Source organism: Chiloscyllium plagiosum, chromosome 28 (assembly GCF_004010195.1).
Source record: "Chiloscyllium plagiosum isolate BGI_BamShark_2017 chromosome 28, ASM401019v2, whole genome shotgun sequence".
NCBI lineage: Eukaryota > Metazoa > Chordata > Chondrichthyes > Orectolobiformes > Hemiscylliidae > Chiloscyllium > Chiloscyllium plagiosum.
In genome coordinates this window covers 11882206-11908919 of record NC_057737.1, presented here as the reverse complement: position 1 = coordinate 11908919, position 26714 = coordinate 11882206, and the positions used below count along the sequence as shown (strand labels likewise).

At 39.9% G+C, this 26714-nt stretch overlaps 1 protein-coding gene across 3 annotated transcripts in view; it reads left to right on the top strand.

Moving 5' to 3' along the window:
- The window catches only part of mnta (MAX network transcriptional repressor a), a 127606-nt gene that overhangs the window by 79854 nt on the left and 21038 nt on the right, over positions 1-26714 (top strand). The window lies entirely within an intron of this gene.

The window sequence follows — 26714 nt, the reverse complement described above, 5'->3', positions numbered from 1 at the left end:
AAGTTGCCCCTTAATCCCTTTTATATCTTTCCCCTCTCACCCTAAATCGATGCCCTCTTCTGATGTGGTCCATCCCAGTCAAACACTGGCACCTCCACATCATGCCCCACTTTGACAGTCGGGAAAAAGCCCAGTAACTCAATTATGCATTTTGTCCTTCCATGCTTATGTTGAGTCTGGAGAAAGCTTCCACTTGCTCAGTTCACTGGGAACATTGTTGTCTCCAATAGTGTATGTTGATTCCCACTTGGATTTAAACGCACAATGTAGATTAATAATCAGCTGCAATACTTGGGAGTGCCGAGTTGTTAAAGGAGAGATGCTTTAGGTGCAATATCAAAGCAAGATTTCCTCTGCCTTTTCAGGTGGACATAAAGTTTTCATGATACTATTTTGAAGGACAGTGAAGAGTTCTTCTAGTGCGATGGCGAACATTCAATCCTCAACCATATCACCAAACCAGATTGACTGATTGCTTGTGGGACATCACTGTGTTCACGTTAACTGCCTATGTAACAAGAGTGACTGCATTTTGAAAGTAATTAATTGGTTGTGAAGTGCAAGTGCATATTCTGAAGATATGTTAAGTGGTTAATGAAAAAACTCTTCTTGCTGTGGAGGCAGGGCAATTCTAGTTTATCAAGGTTATATTTGCTGCAAGGCCTCAATATCATTCTCCAATTCTCCACCTAATCCTCTCGTGGTCCACTGGTACCACATGGTTTACAAAAGTATGCGAATCACTTGTGGGGAAAATGTAAAGCACTTGGAAAGGTTATGGTTTGATTTCTAAAGGAATTTAATTGATTTGAATTAATTGTCATGTGTACCGAGGCACAGTGAAAAGCTTTGTCTTGCGAGCAATACAGGCAGATCACAGAGTTAAGTAGCGTAGATAAGTAAATAGTAGGTAAACAACGGCAAAAACAAAAACAAAACACAGGTACAAGCAAATGCTAAGAATTGGTGAGTCCATTCAGTGTTCTAACAACAGGAGGGTAGAAACTGTTTTGAAACCGGCTGGTCCGTGTGTTCAGGCTTCTGTACCTTCTCCTTGATGGGAGAGGTTATAGAAAAACATTGCCAGGGTGGGATGGATCTTTGAGAATGCTGGCGGCCTTTCCTTGACAGCGGGCCTGGTGGATGGATTCTGTAGATGGGAGGTTGGCCTTTGTGATTGTCCAGGCCGAGTTCACCACTCTCTGTAACCGTCTCCAACCTTGAATGGTACAGTTGCCATACCAGGTGGTGATATATCCAGACAGAATGTTCTCGATGGTGCACCAATAAAAGTTGGCAAGGGTCTTCGCCCTCATGACAAACTTTCTCAGCTGCCTGAGGAAGAAGAGATGTTGTTGGACCTTTGTAACTAATGCATCCACATGAAGAGTCCAAGTAAACTTGTTGTTGATGACCACCCCCAGGAGCTTGACATTCTCCACTCGTTCCGCCTCTGTGCTGTTAACGTGTAGGGGAGCATGAGTAACATCCCACCGAAAATCAATAGTGAGTTCCTTGGTTTTGCCGGCATTGAGAGCTAGGTTTTTCTCAGTGCACCATTTTTCCAGGTCTTTCGCCTCCCATCTGTAGTCTGTTTCGTCACCATCTGAGATTCAACTGATGAAGGTGGTGCCATCAGTGAAGTTGTAAATGGCATTAGTCTGATATTTGGTGATGCAATCATGGGTATACAGTGAGTACAGTAGGGGGCTGAGTACAGACCCCTGGGGAGCTCCAGTGTTGAGTGTTAGTGAGGATGAAATATTCTCCCCAGTCTTCACTGAGGCATGTGGGTCAGGAAACTGAGGATTCAGTTGAAGAGAGTGGGGCTTGGTCCGAGATCACTAAGTTTAGTAATCAGTCTCGAGGGGATAATAGTGTTGAAGGCTGAACTGTAGTCAATGAGTAGAATTCTTACCTAGGTGTTCTTGGTGTCAAGATGTTCTAGGAAGGAGTGAAGGACAAGTGATATGGCATCTGACTTGGATCTGTTGATCCAATGGGCAAATTGGAGTGGGTCAAGAGTAGTGGGGAGGCTAATTAATGCCATGACCAGCCTTTCAAAGCACTTCATGACCACCAAAGTTAAGGCCACTGGGTGGTAGTCATTGAGACATGCTGCGTGAGCTTTCTTAGGCACAGGGATAATGTTGGTCCTCTTGAAACAGGCAGGGACAGTGGCCTGCTGCAGGGAAAGGTTGAAGGTGTCTGAGATGACCTCTGCCAGTTGATCTGCGCATGCCCTGAGTGCATGGCCTGGTATTCCGTCTGGTCCCATCGCTTTCCTTGGATTCATACCAAGGAAAACTGATCTGACCTCTGATGCAGTGACTGTTGGGATAGGTTCGTCAGGACTTGTCGGAATAGGTGTTACCTCTCTGTCGAAATTCCGCTCAAAGCAAGCATAGAAGGCATTGAGACGGTCTGGGAGGAATGTATCATTATCTGCTATCTTGCACTGTCTCTTTTTAGAACCTGTGATGTCATTCAGTCCTTGCCATTATCGCCGGGTATCTGTCAGGGTCTCTAGTTTGGGTCGGTATTGGTCCTTGGCTATCTTAATGGCTCTGTGAAGATCATACTTGGATTCTTTATATTTGAGTGGATCTCCTGATCTGAAGGCCTCATGCCTGGTTTTTAGCAGGTTCTGTACATCCTGATTCACACAGGATTTCCTATTGGGGAAAACCCGAATTGACTTCCTCGGTATGCAGTTCTCCACAAATTTACTGATGAAGTCTGCGACGGTAGTGGCATACTCGTCCAAGGTACCTGCGGCCTGTTTGAACATGGCCCATTTAGCTGATTCCAGACAGCACCGGAGTTGATCCTCTGCCTCCTCCAACCAGCATTGGACCTGTATCTGCCAGGGCGACAGCTGCTTGGCTTTTTGCCTGTAAGCCGGGAGGGGAAACACGGCATTATGGTCGGAGTTCCTGAAATGAGGGCGGGGGATGGAGCAGTAGCCATCTTTCACAGTGGTGTAGCAGTGGTCTAAAATGTTTGAGCCCCTAGTGGGGCAGGTAATGTTCTGGTGGTACTTGGGCAACACCTTCCTTAGATTGGCTTGATTGAAGTCACCAGTTACAATAAACAGGGCCTCGGGGTGTTTCGTTTCCAGGGTGTTAGTGGTGGAGTACAGCACATCCAGAGCTTTCTCAACCTTTGCTTGTGGTGTTATGTACACAACAGTTAGTACAGCAGTGGTAAATCCCTGTGGTAGATGAAGGGACAGCATTTGATGGTGAGAAATTCATGGTTTGGGGAGCAATGGCTGCCCAAGGTTGCAACGTCTGTGCACCACAAGTTGTTGACTAAAACACAAACTCCTCCACCCTTTGTCTTACCTGAGGATGCTGTAATCAGTAAGGAAATCATTTAAGGTCACAAGTGACATGGACAAGGAACTTTATTCATTCACCCAGAAATAATCTACGGTGCCTTTATCCACAGCATTCACAGATGGACTTGAATCTGTTTTGGATGTTTTTTTATTAAAGCCTGCTCTGGAAAATGATGACGTGTGGATTCATCAGATGCGGTTATAACAATTGAATGATCTGCCCACACTCACTGTCAAGGGTGATGCTTGAACAATGGTGGTGGAGGTTATGCTTGCCTTAAATCTGCTATCTAACAAGGAGTCAGAATTTGTTGTGGGGGGATTGATCGAGTAAAAGAAAGAATTTACTCAAATGGATACGAATGTTTGACAATATTGTGCAAATATGGCCTTAATGATTCTGAAATGTGTAACAATGCTCCAGATTTTGCATTATGAGAGAGAAGCTGAGGCTTTGTGTTGGCATTTGGTCAACAATCCATAGCTGAATGCACTTCTTTAGCTACTTTAAGCAGGGAAAGGTCTATGAGAGCACAAGGCATAATTGGCTATGAAAGTACATTTTAACCATTTTTAGCTTCAGCTGTTTACAAGAAGACATTGTTACGATGTAGTATCTATCTTCCATATCTCCAATTAAAATAGGGACTGTGGAAAAAAAAAGACACATTATGTCAAAGTTTGTTATCTTGCACTCATCAGGACAATTTGCAAGAATAGAAGGCCTGGGTTCAAGTCCCACCTGCTTCAGAGGTGTATAATAACTTCTCTGAACAGGTCGATTAAACAATATCTACAACAAAGTGGAAAACTAACACAATGTAAAAGAGAAGTATCCTCTTCTAGTGAAACAGTCAATCATCATTAAGTGCTACATTCATATGGCATTGCCTCTAATGTCCACTTGCCAACTAGTCTGTACTTTCCCCGATACAGTATTAATGTTGGTTTCTTCTTCATTGATATTCTTCCAAATTGCCCTGATGTGATAAAGATATCATAATGCATTTTTTTAATGATATTCAAATTCTGTATTACAAAACAACTGTTAAAATGGTTAATATGCAACATATTGAGCTTGCATAAAGGCATATGATGCTTTTTATCCCATTTTGGAAAGTTTGTTCAGCTCAGTGGCTCAATACATAGATGTGCTTCAGATGTGGCATTGACAAACTTCCATTCTGTTCTAGGTCAGTTCTGAGCTAAGAAATATCAACAGGCTATCGGGTTCAGTTTTCGATGTGAGCAGGATTAACTGGGAAGGGAATGTGTCATCATTCCTGTCTTGATCAGATGATTTTGCAGCTGCTTGATATTTGTTAATTGCTGCTTCAGACTTTGAACTCATAAAACAAACCCAGCCTTTACACAACAGAGCAGCTTTCATTGTTTTGCGTGCCCCAAAGTGCTCAGCAGCCAGTATTGAAATATTTTTGAAACAAATAAATGGGATGTTGGTGTTTATTGTGCAGGGAAACAGAGTGTGATGATGTTTTGCTTCAATTGTTCAGAGCATTGTGAGACCACACCAAAGGTTTGGGACTCCTTCCTTGAGGTGAGGTATACTTGTATTGGAAATAGTTCAGAGGTGGTTCACTGAGCTGATTCCTGGCATGAAGCTGTTGACTAATAAGGAAAGGTTGATCAGGTTGGTCCTGTACTCAATTGAGTTTACAAGAATGAAAGGTGATCTTAGTGAAAGGCACAAGATTCTGCGGGGCATCACTGGGTAGAAGCTGAGAGGATGTTTCTCTCATTGCAGAATCTGGAGCTAGTAGAGCTGTTGGAAAAATAAGGGTTTGCTCATTAAAAAAGGGGTTGAGGAAGAATTCTGTCTCTGACCATCATTTGTCTTTGGATTTCTCTTCCACAGAGCAGTAGAGGCTCGGTCAATGAATATATTTGACGCTGAGTCAGATGGACTTTAGATCTACAAGGAAGTACATGGGACAGGACAGGAAAATAAAGTTAAGGCCATAATTGATCAACTGCAGTAGGATGGCAGAATGACTTACTGCTGAATGGTCCACTTCTGTTTCACATGCCTTTATAATGGTTTTATGATCTTATGAAAAGTGAAATATTGTGGGTGCTAAAAATCTAATGTTTAAACAGAAAATGATGGTAGGTCATGGAGCTGAAATGTGGTGCTTTATGTAGCATTGTTGATGCGTTAAGTCTAAAGTTGTTACAAGACCCTTCATGATTTTTTAGGTTACACTATAGACTGCTGGCTGTGGAATGTACAATTGACACTGAATTTTAAACTATGGATTTAAGTATTAGGTTATTTTAATCTTTTTAGGATACTTTTTAAATATTTTACTTCATTGGTGAAAAATACATATGTACCAAGCGTGGTTTCATGAAACTAAGCTGCTTTTTGGATATTTGCAAACATAGGGTTTTTCTTCTTCTTAATTTTTTGGTTTGAATATAGATTGAGAAGATGACACATGGTTTTCCCTCACTTATCTGTCCAGTTTCTGTGAAATTTATTATGAGTCCAAGGATCACATAGGACTCATTTATTATTTTTTTGGAAATTAGTTATATGTCATCTTTTACATCATCATCACTTTCAAAAATTTGTCAAAAAAAAGCATCACTAAACTATGGCTTAGACCAAAAGAAATCACTGACCAGGTTTATTGAGCAGTGATTAATTAAGTGAGCGGAAACGATGACACGCTGGAGATTTTCAGTAGATGCAGACTGTGCATGAGTAGATGCAGATGGTTGTTATGGGCTAGAAAGTAGCAGGTTGATCTTGTTAAACCGCAGGAGCTCGGAACATTTAACATTGTGTAGAGATTTGCTGGTGACCAAGGTTTTCAGTTCAGATTCCAGCATCTGCAGTAATTTGCTCCTATACTGTACGACATTTCCATTTGGGGTGGGGGTTGGGGCAGAGATTGAGTGCCTCTTTTCCCTTTTAATATTCTCACTTTTAAACACTATAACAACATCAGGTAAGTTGAAGCCAGTTTCTTAATAATGAGTAAGAAAACCCTTTTCAGAAATTTCAACTATGTTCATTCTCTCTGCACTGGTGACTAAGTGGAAAAGGATGGACTGTTGTATGAAATTACAGAACCCATCAAACTTTTCAAGATTTATTCAATGAAACGCAAGCCAGTACCTGCCACATAATTAATCAATCTTTGTACAGGCTTGTTAAGCAAGCGTTACTTAGCCTGACATCAAACCAGTGTACATTTGAACATCTTGAAAATTGTTTTTATTCCACTCCTCAAAAGAGAGGAGCATGTTGTTTAAGAGTTCTGTTGACGTTTGATCTCAAACCTAAGGAGGGGAAGGAGGAGGAGAGGAAAGCAAGATTATTTGCCATGTGAAAAGCAACACATCGGAAGCTGTGAAAGGTTGTAATAGAGCTGTGAGTATCTGATGACATCCAGGACCAATAGCACAGCTCACGCATTTCGAACTTCATTTTACACCTGAGAATCTGATGTCTAACTTTAATGATTTTCTGTTTCTTACTAACTAGTTTATAGTTCTTCAAATGGTGGTTCTTCAGTAAGCACATTCATCAAATCACAAAATGTCATAGCACCATAATGGTGCCATGAAGCCTTTCTATATTTATACACCAGAATAGCCAGCTCATCTAACTGGACTTCCCCATTATTGTTTATGTGTTTCTCTCTTTTTCAAACAACTATTTCCCTTCTACAAATAATTCAATGACATTTATACAGAAAAGTCCATTTAGCTATCTTTAAGTCCATTTAGCTATGTGTTAAGATTTGATTTAACTTTTTTTTACTGTTTATGTTAACACATGCACTGACATCCCTTGTTAATCAGTGATTATTATTTGATATTTCCTCTATCAATACTCTTCATGTGTTAGAATCTCCATCAGATCATCTTTTCAAGTTTCTCAGCTCTAGCATGTTGCAAAGTAGAGCCAAACTCTAAGTGGGTGATTCCCTTGTCAATATGATTTGTAAATATAAAGAATGTGACCTTGTTAGTTTGTCCGCTGAGCTTTTGATGGCTCCCTGAAACCGTTTATTGAGCAATAATCTTATCATCTGACTTGCTTAGCACATTGAGCTGGTTGTGCGTGCCAGCGTGCTGCTTGTGTTGCGATGTTAAGTACTATGCTGTCATGATTTTGGCATGCCAACATACAGACCAACAGAGCATTGGTTTACAGAATTGGTTTCAATTTTCTGACTTGGCTTCAAATTAATCCATGGAAGACAGAATGATATAAGAAAGGAAGCAAGCAAACCTTGCTTTGAGTCGCTGTCTTGTAATAGAAATTAACCCAATTACAATGCATGTAACTGCTGTGGAATTTGATCCCTTTTATACTGAAAGGCAAATACCAGTCTACGGTGACTCCAATTTTTGCCTGCAAACTTACCCCAGTGATGGGGAGATTTGTAAAGGTTTGCACTGGGTAAACTGAGTCCCACTCTTACTTGCAACTGCAGAATGATTGTCTTTGTCCATTGTGCTTCTGTCCCAAAGTCGCTCTGAGAGAAAATGCATCTTACATGGATGTCTATGCCACTGGAGATGCTCCTGCCATCTTATTTATTGCTTTTCAACCTAGTCGCCTTGTCTCCCCTCCCTTCACAAATTTATCAACATATTAATTGAATTTGGTTCCGAAGACACTGGAGATTACCAGGCACCTCATACAAATGATCATCATCAATGTGTGACCCTCAATGGTTGTCTCAACAGGTTATTTAACCATGTGGAATTATTGCAACACATACACAATCTATCCATACCTGATGATTACGCCAAGGAACTTCCAACATGGATCACTGCTTAGTGAAAATGAAAGGAAGCACTGACTAATCTTTTCTTTTACTACTAACCTTTGTTACATGGTGGCAAACTCTTCCATTACTTAAACACCCAGAAAAGCTCACCCTGCCTCGTAATCTATTAAAATATGAGTGGCAGAGACCTCCTGGGCATCTTCATGACAGCTTTCAGGAAGATAAACTCACCACTGCGATTCTCAAAATATTAAATCTACTTTAATCATAACGTTTGAGCTGTTTAATCCTTGCACCAATCCCTGATGTAAAATGTTTAAACATAAACATAATCCCAAATTCCACTATTTAAAGAAAATAATATCAACTTATTCCTAAACTCTAAAAGTGAACAAAAACTATTTTCTCTTAACTGCTTATTGTCTGCCTCCAACTCTATAACAATATATTGTTCCAATAAAAAAAGTATAAAAATTGAATCAACTTAATTCCAAAAACACACAGCAGCTATCATTTCCGGTATCTTTCTTCTTTCGACTGAAGATCTCCCTGGGTCGTTGTCTTTCTTTTTCTTTTACTGTGAAGATGTTTCATATGAAAAAGGGACCTTTTGATAGAGAATGTTTTGAAAAGCAGTCTTTTTCAATGGCAGTTACTCCCTTGATGGCAGTTACTCTGTATAACTTTCAAAATGCCTTATTAACATTGGATCAACTCATTGGTTTGATGTTGGCAAAAACAATGAATTCAAACTTGATTGGGTTTTTGTTTCCTGGGGCATAATTTAAACTGGTCAAATTTGAATTGTCGTCAAAACAACAACCAACTCCGGTATCTATTTCACAGCCAAATGTTACATATTTTCAAATTTCCAGTACACTCTGAGACTGCTAGTTAGTCATATGACAGGTGCACTTCAGCTCTCAGTACAATACAGCATTCACACTCTCTTAAAGGTACAATATATACCTTCAACTTCATAACACCTTGTGGAGAGTTATTAACACTCTTAGCTCCTTGATGGCCATCCCTGCTAAGATCAGGAAATTCACTGCAGTGAAGAAAGATTATGTTTAAATATTTTACATCAGGTGATTGGTGCAAGGATTAAACAGCTCAAACGTTATGATTAAAGTAGATTTAATATTTTGAGAATCACAGTGGTGAGTTTATCTTCCTGAAAGCTGTCATGAAGATGCCCAGGAGGTCTCTGATACAAACTGTTATCTTAACACAGTAGGCTGTCACATATGAAGGGCTTTTGCCCGAAACTTCGATTTCGAAGCTCCTTGGATGCTGCCTGAACTGCTGTGCTCTTCCAGCACCACTAATCCAGAATGTCACATATCAAATAGCATTTATGCCACACAGAAGCTAGGTAATGATAAGTGTCGTAGGGATGTACAGCATGGAAACAAACGCTTTGGTCCAACTCATCCAAGCCGATCAGATATCCTACATTAATCAAGTCCCATTTGTCAGCCTTTGGCTCATATCCCTCTAAACCTTTCCTATTCAAGTACCCATCCAGATGCCTTTTAAATGTTATAGTTGTACCAGCCTCCACCACCTCCTCTGATAGCTCATTCCATCCGGGCCACCCTCTGTTGCCTCTTAGGTCACTTTTAAATCTCTCACCTTAAACCTATGCCTTCTAGTTATGGACTCACCTACCCTGGGGAAAAGACCTTGGCTATTCACCCTCTCCATGTCCCTCATGATTTGATAAATTTCTGTAAGGTCACTCTTCACCCTCCGATACTGTATGGAAAATAACCTCAGCCTATTTCAGTCTCTCCCTATAGCTCCAACCCTCTAACCCTGCAAACATCCTTGCAAATCGTTTCTGAACCCTTTTTAAGTTTCACAATATTCTTCCTATAACAGGGAGACCAGAACTGAATGCAGTATTCCAAAAATGGCCTAACCAATGTCCTTCATCAAAAATGAATCTAACCATCTGTTTCCGTGCTGTATATCTCTATGATGTAACTCCCTTTGACATTCAGTGGTACTACCATTATTGAATCCGCCTCCCCACCATACGCATCATAGAGATTGATCAGAAACTGAATCATTCAAATCCTGTAATTACTGTACACTTGCCTGGATGAGTGCAGCTCCAACAACGTTCAAGAAGCTATGCACCATGCAGGACAAAGCTGTTAGCTCGATCAGCACCCCATCCAACCACTTAAACATTCACTCCCTCCACCAGTGTAATGGCAACAATGTGTACTTTATACAAGGTGTAAGCATCAACTCACCAAGGTTCCAATACAGCACTTCTCCCATCTAGATAGGCGAGGCTAGCAGCCACATGGGAACACCATCACTGGCAAGTTCCCTTACAAGCCATGAATATTTCATTACTTTGAAATGTACTGCCATTTCTTTGCCACCATTTTCTCAAGAGCATTTATGAACTGGCAACAAATATTTGCCTTGCAAATGATGCCCACATCCCAAAAACTTTAAAACAGACCAAAAATATTAAGATAGCAAGATCCAACATCTTTATGAATTTTCAGATAGCCAAACCTCCAGCGTTTAATGTAGAGTAGTTTTTTTTCCAAAATGGGGCTTGCAAGCATAAATTACCCTCCTTCCCATCTAAGCTATGATCTGCAATTACAGTGATGCTAAGTGTTGTTAGCTGTTGTTTGCCAGCTGATAAATGGGAGTTGGGGTAAGGTTGAGGCACTGTCAATAATGATTTTATGCTCTGTCGTTTTGCTATTTGCTTGTTGCTGGCAAAAATGAAAATGACTAATCTGCTACATAAACTGTGTTTCTACTTCAGGGATGTTTTACAAGATTAGGTGTTTTAAGTGGGAGACCTTGTTTATCCTCATTTAATGACAGTATATAACAACCTAGTGCAGCAGTTTCTTGAAAACTGATGCATGCCGGTGATAGTTAATGGAAAATATTACAAACAGTCCTTTGTTGCTATAAGAAATTACCTTTAGTTCATGAGATGTAAGGGAAAGTTGGACAAATTGTGCCAGAAATACATGAGCAAAATTACAGGTGCAGGAATCTTCATTTGAAAACAGAAAATACTGAAAATACTCAATAGTAAGAATAGGTGATAGCACCTCATCCATGATAACCCTCAACACCAGTCCCCCTGCATACGCAGCGCCCCACTGTACTAACATTGACTTCAGGTAGTGGAGGGAAAGCCATGCTCCTGTCTGCATTAATGATGCTGAGGTGGAGATGGTCGAGAGCATCAGGTTCCAAGCAGTGATGATCACCAACAAACTGTCCTGGTCCACCCATATTGACGCAATGGTCAAGAAAGCACAACAGTGATTGTACTTCCACAAGAGGCTAAGGAAATTTGGCATGTCCACAGAGACTCTTACCAATATTTATAGATGCACCATAGAAAACCTCCTATCTGGATGCATCACCGCACAGTATGGTAACTGCTCTTCCCAAGACTGCAAAAAACTACGGAGAGTCATGAACACAGCTCAGTCCATCACATGAGCCAGCCTTTCATCCATCTATACTTCATGTTGCCTCAGGAAAGTAACCTCCCACCACAGTTATATGCTCTTTCAACCTCTTCCGTCAGGCAGAAGATACAAAGGTTTGAATACACGTATGAACAGATTCAAAAATGCCTTCTTTCCTGCTGTTATTAATTTTTGAACAAACCTCTCAAATGTTAATGTTGATCTCTCTCTCTCTCTCTCTCTCTCTTTGTGTGTGCACCTTCTCTGTGGCTGTCACACTGTATTCTGCACACTGTTCTGCTACCTTGATGTACTTAGCATAGTACAATCTGCCTGTATAACATGCAAAACAACAGTTTTCACTGTATCTCAGTACATGTGACAACAATAAATCAAACACAAATGCAAGTCAGGCAGCAACTGTGTGGAGAAAAACCGAGTTAGTGTTTCAGATCTGTGATCCTTTGTCAGAACACATGATTTCTTCTTCCCAGTTTCTCGTTTGGTTGACATCTTGTGCTTTTGCAAATCTTTTTCCTTTTTTAATATTAAAAACAATGGCATGATTTGACTTTAAAGGATTAATGAAAATAACTAAATGTTTCTTATAAAACCTGATATTTTAAAAAGGCAGCAGTCACTCTGTGATTAAATTCTCTTATGTTGCAGCTTTGTGAGCAGTCACGTCTCTGTGGTTGTACCCTGACAGGAAAACAGCTGTAAAAATATAATCAGTTTCACTGTCAGAATTATGGACTTCATTAGTAATGGTGATATGTCTCTGTACTGTGTACTGTACTAAACTAAATTTCTTACAGGATAAATGGTCAAGATCTCACTTTGAACAGAAAAAAAAGCTAAAGAGATTGATGCCAGCCTGTTGACTAGTTTGATCAAGCATGAAAGTTTTGAGATTATGAAGAGGATTCAAAAACCTTGATTTAGGGCTAAAATCAGAAAACCTTGGAGAAGCCCATCAGGTCTGGCAGCATCTGTGGAGAAAGAAGTAGAGTTCACTTTTCAAGTTCAATATCATTCCTCTTTAGAGCTACCAGGAAAAGGATCAGGGATTTTTAAGTTGGGAATTATTTTTGATGTCTTGGGACAGAATGTATAGACGTACCACTCTCCCCATTACCTCAAAGGGTAAATGCTAGATGATAAAAATCATCCGCAGCTGGAAGACTGAGTTTTATTTATATGTCTGAGTCACATTTGCAAAGTTCAGTAGAAATAGTGACAGAAATGGCATAACTGCCACTCATGATCCTAAGATGGATTCTCTGAACACCCTTCTGGATCACCCTTCATGTGATACCCCATTCCAGTCAACACATGGAATTTGGGCACACTCTAATGTTGAGTTGTTCACACTTTGACGCCACATTTCCTTTACAATTTAAAGTGTTAATTCTAGTTGATTGTCGATGTGACCTGTAAACTGGAACCATTGTTTTCACACATGAAGTGGTTACTATCTAATTGTGAAGCAACCAATGTGTTCATTTCATGCACCATCCATCTGTGATTTAAGCCTCTTTGTCCTAATTATTTACATAGCAACATGAGGGATAACTGAGTTGAGGTAGATGTTCAAGTGACCCCAAGTGTGGCTGTCACAGTGTAGAAATAAACAGGAGCAAGACATTTTATTTTCTCAAGTCTTATCCTGCCACTTAATGATCTTAGAACTGATCCTTTACTGAACTCTGAGACCACCTTCACTCCTGAGCTTTTGAAACCCACAGTCATCAAAAAGTTTTGTCACTCTCGGGTTTCAAATTAACAATTGCTGTACTGTAACTGATGTTGGTGGAAAACAGTTCCAAACTTCTTTCACCTATGTAGAATTGCTTTCTGTTCAAGAATCCTATTGAGAGTTGAATGAGAATTAAGTAGCTGTGAGGACCAAGCACATGACTCTTGACTATGAAATTCTGTCCCATAATCTGGAACTCCACACATGGTACATGAAAATTCAAGATCAGAATCAACCATCATGGAGTAAATTATCTTATAGAATGTGGCAAATCATAAAAACTCCTCCCAATTCTGCACTTAGCGTATGCAAGCACCAACAACGTTTTGTCATTCTTGGATTTGGTCAACATATCAATGTCTCTAATAGAAAGCCACTTACCGTAAGTTTCGCTTCCTGAAACAAGAGGGCATGCAGTCAGGTAGGAAATCTGATATTCACTTGTACTGTACTACAGTTTCTGTAATATAGCATATTCACATTCACAAGCTCCTCAAGAAAACAAAAGAGCGACATCTGGATGTTTGGAAAGAGCTGCTCAACTCACCTGTGGCCCCGAATGCATATTAGTTTCCATCTCCTTTGGCAATAGCTCTATTTTCCACTAGAGTTGTTAGGGCTTTTGAAAATCCCAGAAAACCTCATGGCTTAACATGGCTTGAACCATTCATGACAGCAAAAGTGCTTAATTTATTTACTGATTTCCCTTCAAACTTTGGTGTATAGTTGGTCATGGAGGGAAGATTAAGTGGAACGTCCAATTGGAAAAGAATAATTGCAGATCATAGTACAGACGTTCAAATGTAACTTCAAAGGCAGTGCTGAGAAATTTTGTTGGCTGATGATTACAAAACTGGTGCATCATTTCAAAAATTAATTTGTGGCAGATAATTTAAGATAGGACTATAACTGGAAATTCTTTGATTGGGGTGCTTTTAAAGTAGGAAATATATTGACTGAGCTTCTTAAGTACAGTACTCTGTATGATAGCTTGGTACTTTATTCTGAATTCAGTGTTTAGAGTTTGTGAACTTCTCTCTCTCAATTGTGGTAACAATTGATGAAGACACAATATGCATTTTTGCAAGACAGGGACAGCAAACCGAATCATATCAACCTCACTGTCCATTTATTTGCAACACAGTAAAACATTCAATGGCCATCAAAATTGCCTCAGTGGCTCCTAACTAGACTTTAAAAATAACAGATATCAGCACCAGGTTTATAGCTCAACAAAAATTAACTATTTAATATTCATAGTGTGACTTTAGCAGTGCAAGACTAAATAAATTTCATCAGTATCTTTGATTTTAAACCCAATCTACTTTGAATATAGCCCCCACGACACAGACAGGCAGACAGATACAATTAAGAGATTAAACTAAAGTAAAAATAAGAGCGTTGGAATTGGCCTATTCACTTAAACAGTTTCAAAGTTGAGTAGTTTCACAGGGACTTGAGATTGTATCTTGCTTGATTTCTGAAGACACCAGTCAATCCAAATAGCTTCCAGTAAGATTCCAGATTTATTCACTGTTCTTACAACTGGGATTCTATTCCCTGAATTTTCAATAATTCAACAACAGAAGAATAGCTAGAGAGGAACCAAAACTCCTTACAGCAGATTTCACTCTCATGGCCTTTCTGTCTAAAAACACTGATCAAGCTTTAGATTCCCTCTGTCTTTCCATCATTCTCGTTGTTAGACAGGTCAGCACCAGCCTCTGTCTGATGGCCCCTTTTAACATTTGCTAGCCTTTCAGCATAACACATCTCCGGAGCTGAAACGTCAACAATGTTCTTTGAACAACAATCAATCTGCAATTAACTTCTCAGGTCAGCTCCCATAAACAAGTATCAATTTGTTTGTTCTTTCCCTTTTTAACAAATAAACTACTGTTCACAATGCAACCGTCTAGATTAGGATATTCGGTCGGCATGGACGAGTTGGACTGTAGAGGCCATGACTCAGTGTCACTTTCAATTCACAGTTCACAGTTCCAACCAAAACTGAGAAAGGTAGACTAATTAAGATCTCAACAGCCTAACGAATATTTTATGTTTCACAGAGCATAGCATAAACTCTACAAGCCAAGAACCAAGATCCCTAAACCAGAAGAAGGTTTACCTTATCAATTGTTGACTATTAACTTCTATAGCCGCATATAATAATTAATTTATTGCAGCTGATAGTGTTTCAGCATTTATCTCATTTGTCCCCAGCAATACTCCTGTCTTTGCTGGGGGTCTGCCAGTATTTGCTCAGTGTTCTAGGGACATGCTGCCAGGGAGTGCCAGTATTTACTAGGGGTTACAGGTGTATTTTCCAGAGAGGGCAAATACTTTCAGCTACTGTGGAATATTTTATTTCCTTGCCTTTTTTCTCTCTTGCATTAATATCCAAAGGTAAGCAAGGTATAGTCCACTAATTGTTGAGTGTGGTGATCAAATCTGTACCTGCCTATTGCTCACTAATAATGAAAGTCATCTTTATTGAAACTGTAAAATAGACGATGTGGCAGAGACTTTGTGTATATTTAAGGCCGAGATAGATAGATTCTCAGTCGTTAGCAGAATTAAGGTTAAATTGGAAAACAATGGGCAAAGTGTGGATATGAGAAATGATGGACTAACCATGATCCTGTTTAACGGTGGAGCAGGCTTGACAGGCCCACTGCTGTTCCTATTTCTATGGACTTGTGATAGAGAGATGGAAACTTGGTTTTCTGTTCCATCAATAATTGAAGTGCAGTAAAACTGGCCTCAACTTCACCATTGTGGCATGGTAGCTCAGTGGTTAGCACTGCTGCCTTTCAGCACCAGGGACCTGGGTTCAATTCCAGCCTTGGGTGACTATCTGTCTGTAGGGAGTTTGTACATTCTGCCCATGTCTGCTTGGGTTTCCACCAGGTGCTCCGGTTTCCTCTCTCAGTTGAAAGATGTGCAGGTCAGGTGGATTGGCACTGGTGAATTGCCCATGGTGTCCAGGGTTGTGCCGGCTAGGTGAATTAGCAATAGGAAATGCAGGGTTACAGGGATAGGGTAGGGGGCTGGGTCTGGGTGGGATGCTGTTCGGAGGGTAGGTGTGGACTTCATGGATCAAATAGCCTGTTTCCACACTGTAGGGATTGTATGATTGTCCATTTTGCACTTTCACTGAAAGCGAATTTCTCTCCCACTGATCCAGAAAAAGATTTTTTTCAAAATTTACACTGTTTTCAACTCTGGTTAAATCCATTTTCATTGGACATATAAACATGTACTTCAAATGCAACTGTTTACCTCCTGGTTACACTGCACCGTGGGAAAATGGAGCAGAGCTGAGATCTGTATTTTGCATTCGGCTAACCACAGCACACTAGTTAAAACTCTTAGTGGGGGAACCAAAAATGGTGAGGTTTCTTATAGATTTGTCTCTGAATCAAACTACACAGCTGTTCCAAACTGATTTTACTAGAATCAGTGTCCCTGAATTTGTAAAATACTTTGCACTCTGTGTACTTTTTGGAAGCAGATGAACTTTGACACTAATACATGAAAAATGCTGCATTTTTGGTCAAAAGAATATGCACTGCAAGTAGATAACAATTGATGTTGAATTGCTTAAGGGAGACTGGTCAAGGGACTAGGTAAGGCACTGAAACCAATTTGGCAGTGCAATTGAAAAAAGAAAATCGGATGTGGGACACAAAAAATCTCCAGAGGTCAGACTGGGTTTTACAATGAATTGGCCAGCGCATAATTAGAATATTGTATTCAGTTCTAGTCAGCATGGCACAAGTATGAAGAGGAGCAAAGAGACTATTTGTAAATGTGAGAGGTGTCAGCAACGTGGAAAGCATAATAAAGCTCAAGTTCTACAAGATCAGTAAAATGGAGCCTCAGTCTCCCATGTTCTATATGGTATTGAGACTATGTTACATAATCAAGTGAAAAATAAGGTTCTAGGATGGGGATAATTGGTGTTGGACTGGGTGGATAAAGTTAAAAATCACACAACACCAGGTTACAGTCCAACAGGTTTATGTGGAAGTACAAGCTTTTGGAGAGCTGCACCAACAGCTTGTACTTTCAAATAAACCTCCTGGTGTTGTGTGATTTTTATCTTGGTAAAAGATAGGCAGACAATGTAATTGAATCTGAGGTGGACATCATACATTCTGTTCTTTTTTTTCAATGTAAATCGGTGTGTCTACCTCTCAAGTAAACTGGTCATGTTATAAATCTACCCTCCTGTGAGTGCCGCAGTGCCTCTGTTTCATAATTTGTGTGGCAGGTTTACATGGATAATTTCCATTATAAATGAAGGTGGCATTTTATAAGGGGAAACCTAGCAGGTGTGCACAGTGAATTTTTGATGTGCAGCCATTGCTATCATGCTACAAATAAACTATCAAAATATTGTTTCAAAGTAAGCCAAGAAAGCAAAATGAGAGGGCGTATGTTTAAATTGGTGAGAGGTACATTTACAACAGATCTGAGGAATGTTTACTTGAATCAAAGTGGTTAGAATGTGCATTGTGTTACCATAAAGAGTAGTCAAGGCAAATGGAATAGATATCTTTACGTGCATATGCAGAGTTTCCATTAAATGTGCTGTGTACATTTTCTGCCATAGAAACACATTACACTTAAGTCATCCTAGAAAACCTAGTTGTGTTTGGCAGGAGATATGGCGCGAGAATTCCAAAGTCTGAACACAACACTAGTAACCTTTCACCCAGTTGGGACTATCTAGCTGTAATGATTGGCAAGGTTATCTGGAGCTGAGTGGGAAGACGAGATTCATTGCCTTGAAAGACACCTTCCCTATTTCAGGCCCAATTAGTGAGTCAGGCTGTGAATAAATTACCTTGTGATGCTGTGGATCATCATTGCTTGATATCCTGTTACTGAATGCTACAGAGACTGGAAAATTCCAAGCTTCCAATTTTGAAATAAACTTGACTGCCAAGAAGACCAACTTATCCATTCCCAGCCCATAGGAGGAGGATGGCAACAATTAACTAGGGATCTTCAAAAGTAGCAATATTCAAATAGCAGCTGGATGCCATAAGAAAGGGAGATACTCGGGGGATAAATTTTGAGAGGCCAGGTGTTTGTTTTTTCTCCTTGCATTTAATGGTTGGGTTCAAATGTTTTACTACATTAAAGACACGATGTAAATCTAAGTTGTTTATAGATTAGAAGTGCACTTCAACCAGACCGCAAAGATGAGTCACTGTCTCGAATATTTTTTTTCTCTCTTTTCAGAGAATGGGCCTGACTGAGATCTGATCTCCTGTCCGTTGTCAGTACTTGCATCTTGAGGTAGTAATTATAGGTGGTGCATAAAATAAGGATAATACAATTAACCTTAATGTCCCTAGGATAGAGAGCAAAGCTTCAACCAGGGTTTGTGCTCTTGAATGCTACCCATTAAGACTGCTGGAACTGTCTATGTCTAAAGATCAGGTGAGAAATGGATCAGGCTGTGACATTTCTCAGGGATTTGATCATTGAGACACAGGTTCACAGAAATGAGTAAAAGCCCATTGTGCAAAGGGTACCCACATAATTAGTTCACATTGATGTATCTGTGGGTGCCCATGTGCTTACTTCCCAGTGAAATATTCCTTCATAAGATATCAGTTTGTGATGAAATAACCTCCATTTTGAGGCAATTGTTTACTAAGAACAGGTCAGATTTTGTAATTGACATTTTTTTAAATTTCAAAAATATACTTTATTCATAAAAATATCTTTCATACACAGATAGTCACTAGAGCAATTTGATTCTGTACATTCTTTACCTGTGGACAACAAACCAACCCAAGGCATTTCATACTTATACGAGACCAGATTTACAACCCATTTGAGGCACCAGGAAGATCCAATAATGAACAGACCCCCATTTAACTTCGGCAGAAAAACCTTAGATGGTGGTCTTTCCCTACTGTGCCTCGGTGGCAATTGGCCAAGTTTTAGTGTGTCCCTCAGCACAAAGTCTCACATAATAGACGTAGGAACATGCCAGTCTGCGGTTCTTGGTTGAGGAAAAAACAATGACTGCAGATGCTGGAAACAAGAGTCTAGATTAGAATGGTGCTGGAAAAGCACAACAGTTCAGGCAGCATCCGAGGAGCAGTAAGACCAACGTTTTGGGCAAAAGCCCTTCAACAGGAATACATCTAGTACTCAGTTGAGGCCAACTCCTTGCTCTGGAAGAAGTTTTGGGCAGATCATAGTCTTTCACTGATTTGATGGTTCTCCAGGTACGGTCAAAGTTGGTCTCAGCGTTGTCCTGAGTAACAGACCATAGAGTCCTGTGTCATAGAGCTGTTTGGGACGAGCCTCAACAAAAACCACTACATCCCTCTCCAGACATTCTTTGCGAAGGCAGATTCTAGCAGGAGATGTGTGACAGTGTCTACTCACCACCTGCCACCTCCCCCCAACCATCACCACCACCACCCTCCCAACAACCCCATCGCCCCACCACCCCACAGCTGCTTCGAAGGTAGCATGTGGTGTTGGAACATGATGGACTCCTATGCAGCTACAAGTTCATGTCACTCCTATTGAGTGAGATTGGGTGGATCTGTATATTTTACTAATATGTATTTTAATGCAAAATACTGTTGTTTTCATAGATTCGTAAATGAATGTTAATTTTTGCTTAACTTTTATTTTGGAAATAATTTTAAAGATCAGATATTTGCTCAGACTGAGAGGCACAAAAATCTCAAGAAAATTTATTCTGGTAATTTTTCATGCATCTGCCTCTTAAGAGTTGGTTGCAATGTGCCATTGCAAAAGATTTAAATGTAGGCATCAATTTGCCATACCTGGTGAATGATGCCTGGGAGACTGTGAGGAGGTGACTCCAGAAAAGTTTAACTGTCAAAAGACATGTAATTTGACACCAAACAAGGACTGTATAGTCAATAGATTTTGAATCACGCAATGCAAGAATATTCGTGTTGCTGTTTAAAAAAAAATTCCGTATGCTGATAAAAGCAATTATCTGATCTTTCGGCAAGATCTGTGCCTATACTATGGAAAGGTGATCAGACTGTTTGTTGTACTATAATTATCTTTGGAACTTAACAATCAGATAAATTCAGGGAGACTCAATTCTGAAGCATAAAAATTGTTTTGAGGCAATGATTCAGAATTCTGTTTTCAGTTGTCGCCTGGTTAAAAATGCACTCCAAAGTATCTGTTTACTGAGCAACAGTACTGCCTGTGTTTCAACGAGTGTTCAGGAATAAAAAGCATAAATTGCTGGAGAAACTCAGCAGGTCTGGCTGCATCTGTGGAGAGAAATCAAGACTAACATTTCAATCCTCCTCCAGACATGTTCAGGAATGTAAGATTTAAGATTAAGATTTAAAAATAGAAAAAGGATCACTCACCAAAATGAAAAACAGCTTTAAGGATGGATGCATTGCTTCTCTACAAAGTATCAGGAATTAAGCTTGGGCTACCTGAAAAAAACTAAGTACCTTGTCACTGTGAACATTTGGTCATGCAGAATGTTGGAAGTGGTCTTTGATGCACTGGATTCTTGTCTCTGTTAGATACACATGGTGAAACAAATGCGCAACAGAACTCTCTCATCCTGGAATAGGAACCCAATTAGTTAAGTACTTATTTTAAATGTATGGGATTCACTGTGTCTTAGACCCTAAGACAAACTGATTCTTACTTCTAACTGGGCCCCAAAAAAAACTTGCAGTATTGCACAAGAGCAGCATTTACACAGTGCAGATGCTTAAGTCATGCTGGAATGAAACTTATAACTGGAGGCCAGAAATGCCAACGTTGCAATGTCCACTTGAGTGGAAACTCCCAGACAAGTGCTATGTGGTGGAAGAAAGCCCACAATAACCAGGTCTGTTTGGCAGCTCAAGCGATTAGCCGTAAAAACGCAGCTGAGCAAATCATTGGGTGCTTGTTTCCAAACACTTTTTATGCAAACTTCTGATTGCTACAGAAAGGATATAGGTGTGGTTGCTCCTTAGCTGTGAGTCATAAGTTACCATGCTGCTGAACTGAACGAGACCTAGTCACTCTAACTGGAATTAGGTGAAGTCTAAATAATTACAGAAGTTGGGCAACTACTCGAGTGCTATAGTTTATTAAACATGGCTTGAAATTCCTGTTTAGCTGGTGGGAAAAGTTTTCACTTCCTGGATTTTTGTACTTCTGTATTGTGCTTCTCTGCTCCAGATGGATGTGTGAATCAGCCACAATCTAATGCAATTTTCTGCATATGCTTGACCTACTTAGTCCTAGGGACAGTGGAGCTAATCTGCCTGCAGTAGACCTGTGGCGGATTTTAAATATGGAAGCAGGAATAGGATAAGGGAATTGTTTTTCTTTTACTCCTTGTAGGACTTGCATTGCACTGAACAATTGTGTATATCAATGGGTATTACTAGGCTATACTGAGAAATATAGTTTGTTATTGCAGCAGATTAGTGTTCACGGTGTTTATATTGAAACATCTAACAACAGAGATAAATACCGATTAGTGGAACTTTGAAAGGAACAAGTTTCTGCAAAGCATTTACTGCTAATTAGCAGACTTGTCTAGCTGAGAGGATAATTTTCACAGAGAGATTGTGTGACATTGCAAATGCACCACTTCACTCTGTATGTAACCTGCTACCACATGTTGTTGTTCAGCCTGAGGGGCTTCCCTTTAGACAGGAAGCCCCTATTTTTCTGAATCTTGTATGCCACACCTGGACAAGCAATGTTTATTCACAAATGGGAAGCATTCTGACAGGAGGCATGCTGTGTTGCAAAATCTCAAATAATGGCATATTTTTCTCTTTTTTTTTCCTGGGGACAAATTTTGATATTGCATCTAGCCATTAAATCAGGAATCTACTAAATTAATTTAGTTGAGGAGGAATTAGTGAATAATGTTTGGTTGATGAAGTGCTGGACATCATTTTACCACAAGAGCTTCAAAGAACACATCTCCCCTGCTCTGTCTGGAATTAACTTTTTTTTTTGTCCCAGTATTGGTATAACCTCTTTTCAAATAATTGAACATACAGAGGCAGAGAGAGTCCATTTTATTTATTTCCCTGGAATCAAATTTTATTTTTCCCAAAGGTGCTAACTTGGACAGGATAATTATGATTGAGGGTGGCCGTTTGATCTGTCTTATTTCATCTATCCAGAAAGATTCAAAATACAATGGACAAATTCTTATTGAAAATGACTCCGGACTTTTGTATCCAGTACTTCACTTTGAATGTCTGTTCTGCAGATTAATCATTCTTTGTGCAATGAGGAATTGCCCTGAAATTCTTCTCCATTTGCTTTGAAGCTCTGCCTCTGCTTCCTCGTCCCCATGCATACACAGTTTTAAATATTGTGTTGTGATGTGGGTACCTTTACAAGGTCTCACCTTTATGGATCTTGCAGAATAGCATGTTTGTAACAAATGAACAGTTAAGTGACACCATACTTATTCCAGGCCAGAAAGGTATGGCAAATTCCCCAAAGTATATTAATTAACGAGTTAGATTCATATCCATATTGTCCATTCTGTAATTACTAGATTTCTTCAGTTCAATTTATCACTATGCCATGGTGGGATTTGAATTTGCTCACTACTCCATACTGCAGGACTCACTCAGCAGGCACCAAACAGGACTGGCAAGTGTTCGCAAGGAAGTTAGTTTTATCTGCATACGTTTAAAGGAACTAGTTTCCACAAAAGCTTCAATTTTGCTTTACCTCGTGCAAGGATATGAAATGTATTTGAAGGGCTTGTGGTTTTCTATATGTTATCCGACGTATCATAGAGTCAGGATTTGTGTCAAGTTTATTGACAACAAATACCTACCCTAATATGACATTGCAGACTTGCATATACAACCTGGCTTCATGTTTACTTAGGTTACCATTACAGAACGTACGTTACTGACTGGCAGACTAATAAACTGGCTAGCTGCTGAATAACTGATTAATTGCTGATTGAATGTACAGAAGGTAAGATGGAGACCTTTCTACTATATCGTGATGTCACCTCGCTTTATATACCTTTCTGTGATCTGTGCAATAATACAAAATTATTCCTGAACCGTTGGTTTCTGCTGAATTGTCAGTCCAGTCTTTCTGTGAATGATTGAGAAAAGTGCAGCCATCCTATTTGAAACCTCGGTGCAGTATATAGCTTCCAGACAGGAGAATCAACCTGTTTCTGAAGAGTTTGAAAATCTGTTTAGCACTTTGTGTAGGATGCTGGATTTCTAATTGAGGATATGTTAATAGTGAAGGGAAGTGGGCCAAATTGTGTTACTGGAAGCTATGAAACCAAAGAGTGCTCAATGTTTATTGATTAACACCCTGGCAACCTTTTTTTTTTGTTTTCCAAGCTTAGTTCTTGATCCTGGAAACAAATTAACAAGATGGATTGGAGAAATGAGCTTTTATAAAGAAGCAGTACTTAATTCATTGTGTTGATGTTTGTAGCAGGACAAAAGCTGGAGCCCACAAATATAAAGCTGTACCGAGTCATGGCTTAGTGTGCAGCCTTCTTCTCTTGGAGTTAGAAGGTTGTGACTTCAAGTCCCACTCCAGGGACTTGAGCACAGAAATCTAAGCTGCCAATTTGGGTGGAATTTGATTGTTTCTTCCCAACTAAACTGAGGGGGTGCTGGAAGGGAGGGGAAGGTGTGTAGAATGAACGAAGATGGAGATGAAATGAATGTCCGTTGTACTTCCCAACTTCCTTCAATTCACTTTGGAAGGTAAGCTTTTCTGCCTAGTTGAGAACTCAGACAACTTGAGGAAGAGAGAAGGGGAGAGAGAGAGACAATCCACTGCCATGTTGAGAGGCTGTTCAGTAACAACTAGTGGCTGCCTGCAGCTTCAGATAAGGACCCTTCTGATTGGGCACTACGTAATCCAATGAAGGCCTCCTAATACAAAAGCCACCCCATCAAAAATCTCCTTTTGCCCTCAGTGGCCTCAGTGACCCTGGCATGCTTGCTTCTGTTCCAGAGGATCCTCCTTTGTTGCTGGTCCAAGCCAGCTCTAATGTCAACAGTGGCCACCATTCCTGCTGGCACTACAGGGTCTGAAGGTCCAATAGCCCTGCAATGTGCTGACAGCTATTGGAAGTGGATTTTGCTCCTTTAAGAGATGGAAGAACTATTATGAGGCAGTTAATTGGCTGATTTGCAAAGGATTGCATCGGGATCCTGGAAATAGCTGTGTGGCAGATTTGGAGTGCACTCAGTCGCAATCATTAAATTCAGTCCCTCTAGTGTGGTGATAAGGGAGTGTTGCACCATCAGAGATACAACATTTTTCATGAGAAATTAAACTGAAGTGCTACCTGCCATTACCGGGTGGACCTGCAAGATTTATTGGTAATGTTTTGAAGAAAAACAACCAATGTTACTTCTCAACCGACATCATGCAGTTAGTCACTCATTGCTGCTGGTGGGAGTTCAGTGTACAGATTAACTGCTATTTCCTACATTACACAGTGACAAAACTTCGAAAACCACTTTATTGGTTATAAAGCAATTCAGTATACATCTGGCAGTTGTGAAGGTTAGTACAAAAAGTTGTCTGTCTACATTCCTGATGAAGAGCTCTTGCCCGAAATGTCGATTCTCCTGCTCCTCAGATGCTGCCTGACCTATTGTGCTTTTCCAGCACCCCACTGTCAACTCTGATCTCCAGCATCTGCAGGCTTTACTTTCTCCTACAGTGCACTTGTCGTCTACTCAAGCACAGACTGGGCAAAAGACATGGCATCAATTGGAGTTTCATCTGATAACACTTTCTTAGCACATGGATAATTGTACATCCAGGAAATTAGTAAAGTCTATATTTGTATGTTCAATACAATGCTCAATTATGATGCCTGTTTAGACCTAATATTTTGTCTTCCCAATATTAATTTCTTCAAATTGGTTAAAAGCAGTCAAATGGTTACTCTGGGAGATTTGCCCGATTGTATTCACACAATATAATACCAAATTGCAATCAAAAAATTTCAGCAACAGCAAATTAATGGTCTTCGCAAATCTGCCACAACATTTTGCTGAACATCAACTTTCTTCCTGAAGTAACATGTCATTATTGCACCACTGAAGTCCAAATATTTTGGGTGCAAAATAAAGCAGCTATGTGACGAGAAAAATACTTAGTTTCATAGCAGTTCACAAATTATTTATGATTCAAATGCTTGGATTAAGGCGCCACAGTGGCTACATTGCTGGACCTTAAAGGTCAATAGTTAAAATCTCTTTGGTACAAATTGAATTCAATAAATCTGGTAACCTGTGAGCTGGCATCAAAATTATAATATAAGCTCTGGGATAGTTGTTAAAATCCAGCCTAGCATTAGAAGGTTTCCCACATCTGGAAATGTGCGAGGAAGACAAAGAACATGCTTTTGTAGTTTGTTGTTCCGGGACCAAGTCACTGGTCTGAAGATAGAGGATATAATTTGAAGGGTGTTATCCTACATCAAACATGTCTGACCAGGACGCTCTCCTGCTTTAACCAGCCACCACGGTCTGTTGGAAAGACTTAGAAGTTGATATCTTACCTGTTTGGCTATATTATGGACACACCTTCCATGGCCATCAAGCCCCGGAGTGGGATTTGAACCTTGAGCTTCCCACAGTGCTACAACAGTCTCCTTAAAACCCAGCAGGCTGGTTCATATCGTTCAGGGAAGGACCTGTCATCCATCTTCAATCAATCTGACTCCAAGCTGTAGTTTATTCCCTTCTGACAACTTGGGATCACCGACATCTTTAAAATAAAAAATCCTGAAATGTTTTTTAATACACTCATATAATAAATTGACAGCATAAAGCAAACAGCTTGATGAATGTTTTGTGTTTTAATAAATCAAGAGGAATAATGCATGGAAGGGAAAGATGTTTCTTTTTGGACACTGAGCACATTGAAATGCATCATCTGAGTCATTAGTCTTAATTTTTAATTCCTGACAGTGATGTCAAAAGATGACACCAGAACCCTGATCTCTATATGAAGTGTGTAAAATGACATCGACAAACTGATGTAAGGGACCATTGACAGAGCTATCAAATGCCACATTTGTTAAATACCTGCTCACTGACTCTCTGTTTGGTGTCTGTCAGAACCATTCAGCTCAGGGTCTCATACAGCTTTGGTCCAAATATGAACAAAAGAGCTGAACACGTGAGGTGAGGGTGACTGCCCTTGACCTCAAGACAGTATTTGACTAAGCGTGGAATTAAAGAGCCCGAGTAAAACTGGGTCCATGCAAATTGGTGCTGAAAACACCACAGTGTTTGGAGTCATACCTCGTGAAAAGGAAGATGATCGTGGTTTTGGGTGACCAATCACGTCAG